This window comes from Cyprinus carpio, chromosome B22 (genome assembly GCF_018340385.1).
Source record: "Cyprinus carpio isolate SPL01 chromosome B22, ASM1834038v1, whole genome shotgun sequence".
In the NCBI taxonomy this organism is placed as follows: Eukaryota; Metazoa; Chordata; class Actinopteri; order Cypriniformes; family Cyprinidae; genus Cyprinus; species Cyprinus carpio.
The window spans coordinates 20,251,657-20,263,044 of record NC_056618.1 but is presented as its reverse complement, the minus strand read 5'-3'; positions in this window follow the sequence as shown (position 1 = coordinate 20,263,044).

Genomic DNA, 11,388 nt, shown 5'->3' with positions numbered 1-11,388 from the left:
AAAATTTCACGCATATTAGAGGTCAGCCTTCAAGGTTTGCATACTTTGTTTTATAGAAAATAATAAAAGAAAACTGATTGTAGAAGTCATGTTTTATAACGAACCAGCATACCAATCAAATTGCACAACACCTAATCACCATCATGGACATGGTTTTTTGGTTTTGTTTTTCTAATCACTCAGCATCTGAACACCAGCAAGTTGAGCTAGTGGAGCATGAGACGTTTTTTTTTTTTTCTATTGTAATACATTTTGGTTCAGCTTAGATATCGATTCAGGAATCAACTCGTTTTTGTCCTTTTCTCTATCTACCTGACTAAGTTAAGTAATCAAGCCTCGTGATTTGAAAATGCATGTAACATGAAATCCAGCTAACGTTGTCATGGCTTCTGTTGGGATGTCGCACGATGGATGTGCTACTGCAGGACAAACAGTTTAATTAAACCCAGTGACAGGTCATTGATTTCCACGTGTCAAAAGTCACATAGATTATAAAAGATTACGAAGAGGATTTTAACAGCACACTAATGTAGATACAGCTACAGCTAGAGTTTGTGCATGTTCATGCGCTTTTTATGCCTATTCTCTATATTCTGTGATTGAAAAAACAAAATAAACAAACAAAACAAACAAACAAAAAAAAAAAACATAAAAATTAATTTTATACTTTTATAGTATAAAATTGTGCAGTATAATTTTTTTAAACTATGTTGCAAGTACCAAAACGTGCAAGGCAAAGATATTGTAGGCCTATTGTAGGCCTATTGTTTTTTTTTTTATTTGCTCAATTGCTTGTTAAGTTAATCTTTTTGTTAAAAAAAAATCAGCTAGTCATAAACTGTGCCAAGTTAAAGATAATAAATATAATCAAAATAATTACACAATTAATCAATATTATCATGAATGTGATCTTATATATATCAACTGTATCTCTGAGTTAGCAATTATTTATTTATTTATTTATTTTATTATATATATATAAATGGCATCAACTGGAAACTATGAAAGACTTTATATTTATTTATTTATTTATTTTATTATATATATATAATATATATATATTATATATATATATATATATATATATATATATATATATATAATTTTTTTTTTTTTTTTTTTTTTTTTTACTTGTTTCATATTTCGCTACAAAATGAAAAATTTAGAATGATATTTTCCATAAAGTAAATGTATAGTATATTTTTAGGACTCAATACTAATTCAGTAATAAGGTTTATTATTGTTATTGTTGTTGTTTTTGTTTGATAGATTACATTGTTTATGTTGTTTGTTGTATTTTGTTTAACTGTTTTTATACTCATGGTACCATAATGTTCATGTTTTTTTGTTTTTGTTTTTTTTTGGGGGGGGGGGTTCTTCTTCTTCTTCCTTTTCTTCTTCTTCCTCTGTGGATATTATACTACAGGCTTGTTATTATTTTTTTGAAAATCCTTGAAGTTTCTTGTTCATACCACTGAATATGTTTCAGGAACACTGAGTCCCAAGGCACATATCAGAATACGCTGTACTTTTCCATAAGCAATGTTCAACTTCATTTCCCTCACGCTGCTTTCTGTCTTTTTCCATGGTCATTGTCATAAAAAGGAATTTCATGGAAGTAATCTTCCAACGTATATTCAATAATTTTATACTTTAAAAATGGGAAACTTTTAGAAATGAATAAATCTGTCCTTTTGGGAGATAATCAGTGTGTTTTGAAGAGATTTATTATAGCCAGTGTAGACAATCATTTAAAATAATGACTCATAACAAGCATAAGCCAATTGGTTTCTTTGGCAGTATTTGCTCAACCCTACTAACCCTGCTATGGCTAGTGCTCACCTACCACTGCCCACTTTCAGTAACTCAAGTGAATGTTGCTCAACAGAATTAATATTCATGACCCAAGCTGCTCCTGGCACAGTTGACAGAGCCGCTGACAGAAAGTAAACTCCCTCCCACTTTCAAATGCCATCTCATGTGAGTGTATCCGTAAAAAATAAACAAAAAAATACATACCATAAAAAAAAAAAAAAAAAAAAAAAAACAGCTGAGATTTCTAATGTTTTTCTACTGAAGCTCAAGTTGCTCTTTTGTTCATTCTTGAATCATGCTGGGGTATGGATTATCAGGTTCATAAATGTATGCTTATAGAAGCATTTTCACTAGGACTCTTGATGGTGTTTAGGCATGATACTGTGGTCATTTTTGTTTCTTTGCTTTTTTTGTAAGTTGGTAAGTTTGCTTATTTATATGATTTTTTTCATTTTTTTTCTTTCATTATTTAGTTTGTTTGTGGTTTGTTGGTTTATTTATTGGTGTATTGGTTTGTGTGTGTGTGTGTGTGTGTGTGTGTGTGTGTGTTTAGATGTGACACCATGATTATTTATTGGTTTTGTTGGTTGGTTGGTCTTTTTATACATAGCACCACGATGGCACCAGTTTGTGTACAGTATTGTATAGAGTATGTGTGTTTGTGTTTTTTTCACTATGAGCATTTGAACCCCGTTGTATGCTAGAGATTAACCTATGATGACTGCAGGTGAGTACCAATGTTTATTTTCTCTTTCGTCATTATTTGAGGCAATAAAAGTCATAACTGTGACATTCAACTTTGAAAGTGCCCTTATAAAAACTGTATATTGTACTCTTCTTCTACCTCCTGTTATCCCTTCACATGAACGATTCACCTGTCAGAGAGAGAAAGACAGAGATTTCTGTCACAACCTTTTCACTCAGAGGGTTTCACGGTGGTCAGGCTGATCAAACACAGCCCAGATGACGGACTCTGCAGGTCAGTGGAAGTGGAGAGGTCAGAAACACACACAATCACATAAACACACTCTCAAACACATTTCAAGTCAGCGTGAAATCCCAATTGACCTGATTTACTTTTCCTCCCTGATTCCTGATGCATAATTTTCTGTCACATTTCGGAAATAAAATGGCTTGTGAATGTCGTTTCATGTTGACTTTGAAGCACACAATCTCATACACCGTACTTTCACGAATAAATGCACACGCAGCAGGTGTGTGACGAAAAAGTGCCATCGCTTAACTTCATCGATTCTTTTCCTCTCTCGCTCTGCTTTTCCTCCAGATCCCTTGAAGATCAGACATCAAGACAGGCTTGTCAGTCAGCAGGAAACACACCTCATCTAACCCTAGATACACCTTCCCACAGGAGGGAAGCAGTGAGAGGGAATCCAGGGTGCAGCTGCAGCTTTATCTCTTCTTTCATAAATCCACCGACTGCCTTACCTCTGACCTTTGGTATCTGTAGATGCCACACCTGTAAGGCATCACTCAGTTCCGACTAAATGCATTTATAATCTGCATTTATAACAACTTTTGCCTCACAGGTTAGCGCTGCACTCACCTCAGTTGTCAGAAACAACCTGACATATTTAAGAGAGCTGGGTGGATGGGAGAAATGGGGTGAGTCTCAAGGTTGTGTCATCTCCCCCCACCTCCAAATAATCTGTATAGATTAATTTATGCTGATTTAAAGTACAAAATCAGTGAATGTGTTTGCACATAGGTTTTAAGCACAGGTAAAGCTACCTGCTAGGCATTTCTGCCAGACGTACTTCTGCCAGTGCCGGTTGGGCAGCTGCAGGGTCGTCAGCTGGGAGCCACCCGTCCTCAGTGTTTTGCTCCTTTAATCCTGGAACATCTCTAGGTGGTGGAGCTGCTGCCCTAGGATCTGTCTGTCCCCCAAGCCTTGTCTTTTCTGCGTGGCCAGAGCCAAAAGCTCCCCTGCTCTGCCTCCTTCACCTGGTCTTTCAGGGCCTTCTGCAGATTGGGGCCTCTGACCTCGAGAGTCTTAAGGAATCGCTGCATGTGTGTTCGTGATGGTGATTTTAGTGGCATCGGTCTGCCTTTAGATGGCGACAAGAGACTGTTTTACAAGTTTGCAGTAAAGACTTTTAAGAGAAGGAAAAGAAAGAGACTGAAACTAAAATTTTTAATTTTAATAGCAGCTTACAGTTAACAAAGGCACTGAGCAGCGCTGTCATCAGAAATCACCCTTAACAGATGAAAGGAGAATATGACAAAGATATCGCTTTCCTCAGTGGATATTCAAACTAAAGTTTTATATACGAGATTGAGCTGAATGAATGCTTTATCAGATGCAAGTCACACTCGCTCAGTTCATCTCTCTCTCATAATACTCCACACAATACAGTGAGCTTTTAATGCAGTAATGCAATAAGTTTTCAATGAAGCAACTCAACGTTCTCTCGTTTCTAGTTCTAAAGTAGCGTTTTCAGATAAGTAACAGAGGTTTGAGCTCAGCTGTTAAACTGTCAAACTGAGATTTGAATCTGTGGTGGAAGGAAGTAGTTCTGCACAAAATAGTGTTTTAAAAGATACTCCATTGTTGTTTTTCTTATGTATTTACACACTCGTGCCATCGAAGTATTGTACAACCACAATATCACACTCATAGACGTGAGATATGGGTGTATATCGGCAGGTTGTGATTGCTTGCGGCCTCAAGCAAATAAAAAAAAAAAAACAAATACAATAAACATCTATGAATAAAATAACTAGTCAAGAAAACATTTAATAAAACATATTTATACAAAATTTAAATTTATAAAAGTAGAATTTCCCTTTACCCACCTAAAAAAAATAAGACGAAGTGAAAAAAAAAAATGTTTTTAAGGTGAAATGTGGCTTGGACATATTTTTGTGATTTTTACCCATTGAAATAAAGTCAGACGGAGAAAAAAAAAAAAAAGAAAGTGGAAACCACTAGGGTCATGCCACCAACCCCTGGGTGTCAGTTCTAGTAGCTGCTTGAAATCAGTCTGTAGTCAAGCTACTACTTCAACACATGCTGGAGAGTTTCTAGGGAGGACATTTTGGTTTTCAGCTTGATGAATGATGATAACAGGTGCGAACCCCATTCACCTAATGCACTTGTCTAAGAGGTTGTTTTGTCAAAGCCCCCCAGAGTGGAAAGGAAAAGGTGCACGCTTTGTTTTGGTAAGGTTAATTGTGAGCTCCTGCTTTCCTCTGTGAGAACAAAATGAGCCCGTAAATATCACAGATCCAGACGGTACACAAACAAACACGTTCTGCCAAGATCAAACAAATTTAATTCATTTTAATTAACAGAGTTGACAAAGCGTGCAAAAGACCTAGATACCTTATCATGGGCAATGCATTAAACTTGTAATGCAAATTTTCCAATTTAGATCGGTCCAAAGAACTATTTTCCTTTATTAATTTAGTTATGAGAGTCACAAGAAATTTAACAATGATTCACATTAGGTTCCGATTCAGATTCAATTAAATATTTTTTTTTTGTTGCTTTATTGTCTTTGTATTATTGTATTATTTTTATATACATTTTCAACATGAAAAACAAATGAATATATATAAAGGTAAAATAAGTTGAAAAAAGGAAAGACGGGGTCAAGTGCTTGTCACTGGATAAGTTTTTAATTAAAAAGGCATACATATCACTGTTGTAGAACAGCATGGAATCATGGGCAAAGTATCAGGAGGATAATTAAGCTCATTTTTTGATTGTTTAAGCATAAGTGATTTTAATTGATGAACATTAGTTTGTTTATTTCTGTAACAAGGTTTTGCAGTCTCATTGTGTGTGTGTGTGTGTGTGTGTGTGTGTGTGTGTGTGTGTGTGTGTGTGTAGTTTTGTTCATACACATTGAGTGTATTGAGAATTGCAAAGCAATCATTAACATTTATTATATATATACATGTAGGTCCAAATTTAAGCTCAAACTAATTATTTGCGGTATTGTGGATATTTATAGATAATAAGTGATTACTCATAATTAGTGTTGAAAATTGCATAAAATGCTCCCAAAGAAAGCTTCATTTTTATTACTGAAATAGAATAGTTTTTTTTCTTCTGTTTTACAGTAAGGAATACTGCAATATAATGATTTTTATTAATTCAGCATTAATAATTATTAGAATTTTAGCATTATAGGCAGTGCAACAAACTTCTAGTGTAATGTAATATAATATAATATTACTATTTTTATATTTATTTCACATGAATCAAAGGCAGTACAACATATAATATAATATAATATAATATAATATAATATAATATAATATAATATAATATAATATAATATAATATAATATAATATAGGAAGTTTTTTTTCATATTAGTATTAAGAAGAAAAGTTGTATCAGATCAGTTTCATTAAAATAACTTCTCAAATCCAAAAAAATAAATAAAATAAAATTATCCCATCCGTTTGGCCCCTGTTGGCTTGGATCACATCTTTAATCCCCTGCAGGTGTGCGTTCGCTCCCAACGGGAGGCCCATGGTGTGAAGCCTCTCTTAATGCCTGACTGGATCTAATCAAAAACACAGACACCTTCTCTTTCAACCATCTCAGCTTGCATTTTTCCTTTTATTCAACCATGTTTCTCCTCCTCTTATGCCCGGCTGTCTCAGAGGAACGGCTTTGGTATTTGCAGCAACCCGACCTCTGGGGCAAAACCAAGCAACATGGATTTCCATCCCACCGCTGTTAGCCTTTCCAGCTGCCTTTGCAGGTTGACACTCTTCTCTTTTTGGTTTCCCATCAGCTTGCCAGTGTGACAAAGACACCAGCAGACGGAAAGAGGTGCGCGCCTGTGTCAGAAGATGAGAGTCGCAGATAAGACCCCTGTCGATTCCACAGGTGGTCACTGATCGGGGCTGAGAGCTGCTCTAGTTATCGTCGTCTCATTATAGCCCCCTGACAGGCACTAGGAGAGAGTAAAAAAAAAGAAAAACAACCAAGGAAGGGGACAGGAGGACCATCAGGAAGACAGCGACAGAGAGATAAATGAAAGAGAATCACCTTCATCCATTCGTTCTTGGCCCGGTGTGAGTCCTCCTGCCATTGCCTTGTGAGAAGACCTGGCTGAGGTTTCTCATTATATCACATGGTTATATTTTACCTCAGAGTCTCACTGAGACCAAAATATCCCCTGTTCAAAAGCTGCCTTCAAGCCGTGTCTGAATTATTGCATTTACGAGAAGAATGCACCTGAACCTCCATGTCGGAAAAAAAAAAAAAAATTCACAGAGGTTTTATGTTTGAGCATTTCAAGTAAAGAAATCATGGCTTAAATGTGTTATCATTGGTCGTATTTTGGTTGTAATTGTAAATGTTGACTGTAAGAGTATGTTTTTTGTCTTTGAATAAGCTTCATAATCTTGACAAATATGAACGCAATTTGAGAATTGTTGTCTAACCCTATCTAAACTCGATATTTAACTTTGAGAATACAAGTGAGAAAAAAATTAGAAAAAATAAAAAACAAAAAAAAACAATACAGTATAAGTGAGGTCTTTGAATGAATGAGAAATGAGTCTCATTTCTGAGAATAAGCTTCAGTATCTTGACAAATCTGAGCACAGTATAATAAGCTTCAGTATCTTGACAAATCTGAGCACAGTTTAAAAAAAAGTATATATCCCCAAAAAAAATCTAAAAAACACAAAACCAACACAATAATCTTTTTAGAGTCTAAATCTGAGAAGCTGGAGCTCAATTTGATACCTAATTTGATGAAAGTATGTTAATATCCAATAAATCTCTTTACAGTCTTGAAGAAGCAAAAGAGATCGCCTTTGTATCCTAACATACTTTTTTGCATACTATTTTAAACTAATAGTGTGCAGTATACAGTACATACAGTACAGTTTATGCAAGCATCTCTGTCGACATTGTTGAGATCCCATCTGTGAGAAACAGCTGAGAATTGTTACTATTGATGGGACAATTTCATTTGTAAGCATTAGGTAATCCATAAATGACTTTCAAACATCCCAGGAGGGCTTGGAAACAGCAAAAGCAGGGGTTGCGTTTCCGTATGGCAGTCACCATTCCCCTAGCCTCCCCCATCATACCCCGGTTGTTTGTTGCCATACCCTATGTGATCACCCTCCGCAAACCCAGACTGCAATTTCAACCAAGAGGACCACAGTTTCAACTGAGGTTCAACCCGAAGGGGACCCCCTCCCCTCCAACACCTGCACTTTAGCTCTAGCCATCAGCTAAAAATGTTAAGGCTACAAAACATTATTGCTGCTAATTATAGCTTGACATCATTAGCATTTACTGCTAAAGGTAATGTGTAGGTTGTTATAAAGGTCAGGCCATTCTAAAAGGATATGCTTGCTGTTACAAATTTAGTATCTGTGAAAACCCTGAGGTAAATCTCATACCAGTCTGGAAGAGAGGAAAATCGGGAAAAAAAATAAAAGAAAATGAGCCTGGAAAAAGAAAACTTCTTGAGGGTGAAGTCGGTTTCACCATCAAAGAAACCGCTCGTCTTTCTTCCTTTTTTACCCCCTCATATCTTTGATATTCAGATGTGAGGTACTGTGAGAAATGCATCTTTATATTTGTTTGGAACTTAGAGAGCAAGTGAGCTGGATGGAAATGTCAGCGGCGTAAATACCAGCATTTGTTCTCCTCCTTGCGATCAATAGAGAATATCATTATATTCCCTGTATCCCTCCACATAGCTCAGGCGTGTAAAGTTTCCAGAAGTTCCCTTTGATAGCCCTCGCTCCTTTCAGATTTGAGAGACATGTGTGTCTCCTGATTGTGGCCCTATCTGTGCTGGAAGATGAAGAACCATTCAAAGAAGAGAAGAGACAAAATGAGATTTTTTTAATGTGTAATTTCAGTCATAATCCTGTGTTCTCCTCTTTCCTTGTTGTAGAGTGATGAAAAGACTACACTAGACCAATAGGGTTATAATTTCTATTCGCAGAGAAATGAAAAGACATGATGTGATGAGAATAACAGAGAAGTTAACTTGACCTATTAGCAGAGGGATGAAGAAAAGTGAAGAGATGAGAAGTAAACATCTTTTATTAGAAAATCCATAAAGTTGTCCTTTCTGTGAAGAGAAGACAAGATGAGACGTGACAAGACCAGGTGAGACTGTAAGTCAAAACATCTTTTATTAGCAGAAAAATAGAGACGAGATAAGAGATGAGAAAAACTAAGAGGCTAACCTTTTCTTTTAGCAGAGAGATGTTTTTATTGTGTCATTTCAATCATAATCCTGTGTTTTCTTCTTTCCTTATGAGGTTAAAAGACTATGAGGTTATTCTTTCTATGAAGAGACAAGAACAACCAAGATTTTCTCCTTTCCTGTCATCACAGAAAGGTTGCACAAGTATGAAGAGAAAATATGAAACGAGAACAACCGAGAGGTAAAAGTTTCTAGTATTAGAGAAGAGATTCGAGAAGTTGTGAATAACCACAAGGTTATGCTTTCTATCAAATGAAGAGGCAAGACGTGGTGAGACAAGATGAGACGAGATGAGACTGGAAGCATGAGGTTCTACTGTCCTATGAAGAGAGGAAAAGAGAAAAGACACGACAAGGTGAAAAGAGAGGAAAGACCTTTTGAGATGAGGTGAGAACAATTGTGATGTTTTTATTAGCAGAGATGAGATACTGTAATGTGAGAACACTTTTTTTTTTCCCATTAGCAGTGGAACGAAGAGAAGCAAAGCAACAAGATGAAAAAGAACAAATGATGTTTAACCTTCCTGTAAACAGACAAGAGACGAAGTGAGTCCACCTGAGCATAACTGGGGTTAACCCTTCCTTTCAGAAGAACACAGAAGAGACAGGATGAGAAAACAACAGAACCACTGTGAGTTTAACTAAAACGTTACAAGACTTTATACTTTTCTATTAGCAAATGGATGAAGAGCTGAGAAGAGAACAGTTGAGAGATTTATCTTTCTTATTATCAGAGAAGAAATAAGATAAGAATAAGTAAAGGGTTAACTTTTCCTGTTAGCAGAGACATGAAGGAAAGCAAAGAGACTAGATGAGAAGAGAATAATTAGGAGAAAGAAGAAAACAGAAGATATGATACGGCATAAGAAGAGAACTCAACAACTGTGAGTTTAACTTTTCCTGTGAGAAGAGACAAGATTAGAGGAGCTGAGATGAGATCAGCTGTGAGATTTTACTCTCTTATTAGGAGAGAGCTGTAAAGAAAAAATAGCCAGCAGGGCCTAGTAACCAAGATTTATTACAGTAGAAAGGCTCTGATGGACAGAACAAAAGGAAGCACAGAGGAATGCGTCTCCAAATCCAGGCCTTTCTCCCCCAAAACTGTCGTATTCATGCCACTCCTGTCTGTCCTCATAATTCTCCTCGCGCCATCCTCCATAAAACACATCGCCCATCATAACGGAAGCCCATGTGGTTAGAAAAAGTGATGAAGAGAGTGTGGTGATACATGTCTTGTTTTAACCTGGAGACTTGGTCTTTCTGGTGAGATATCAACAGCATCACCTACTGGAGGTTTTGGGAGTTTGTTTTGACACACTTCGTTTGTACTTTTTCTTCTTTTGCATGCTATTCAAGCATTTCCTTTTTAAACCGACTTATGCAATCCCCTTTTATCTTGAGAAGAAAAATATTTATCCTGCGTGCAACAACAGCGGTTGAAAAACAACGATTGGTTTAAATTTCACACTTCAGAGGCGAACTCAAGCTTCCGTTTAATTAAACCCGCGCCGCTGTTCTCGTCGGAGTGATGAAAGAAGGAAAAAATCAACGTGTTTGAATCTGTAAAAATCCTCTGGGTTGACCCCGCAGCCGTTGAGTTTTGGCCCACTGTGTGGGAGAGAGATAATTGGCTCACTGTTCGTTTGCTAATTTGCATTTTCCTCCTAATTGTCCGTTTTCATCAATTTGGGCTGTTCGGGATGTGGTAATGAGCAGTCAGGAGTCACATGAAGGGGCTGTGGGTGGTGGAGGACACGCCAAATGAATTATATTACAAATAAAAGGATTTTCACAAGCGAGGTGTGTGTGTGTGTGTGTGTGTGGTTTGGCATGAACTTGTGTGGCTCTCTGATGATTTTCAGTTACATTTATGATGTGGGTCAGATGTGGCTACACTCTCGTTCTGCTGATAAACACACACTCACACACACACAGATAGAGAAACATGAGATATTGCGCTCCAGCATGTGTCCTCAGCCCAGAGGAAACTCAGAGGTTGCTCTTTTATAACTGAGCGCCTGGTTCTATTTCAAGTATTTTTGTCTTAATTTTCGCCTAAAATTTCCTTTTAGGAATTTTGAGGCAAATGCCACAATTGTTGACATGCAGTTGAGATTCATTTTATATAAATGTGGCTAGCATAGCTCAGAACATTTGTTCTCTTAATTTATTTGAGTGTGTTTGAGTTCATATTGAGATCTCCGACTTATGATTGGAGACTTTGGTTTCAGATCTGAGCACATTGTAAGATCTCTTTTGAAACTCTAAATGAAATGAGTGTGAAACTTTCTTCTGAGAAGCGCGAGAGTAAAGCAAAGGTCTCCATTTAATTTTATTTGTCAATGAGAAACA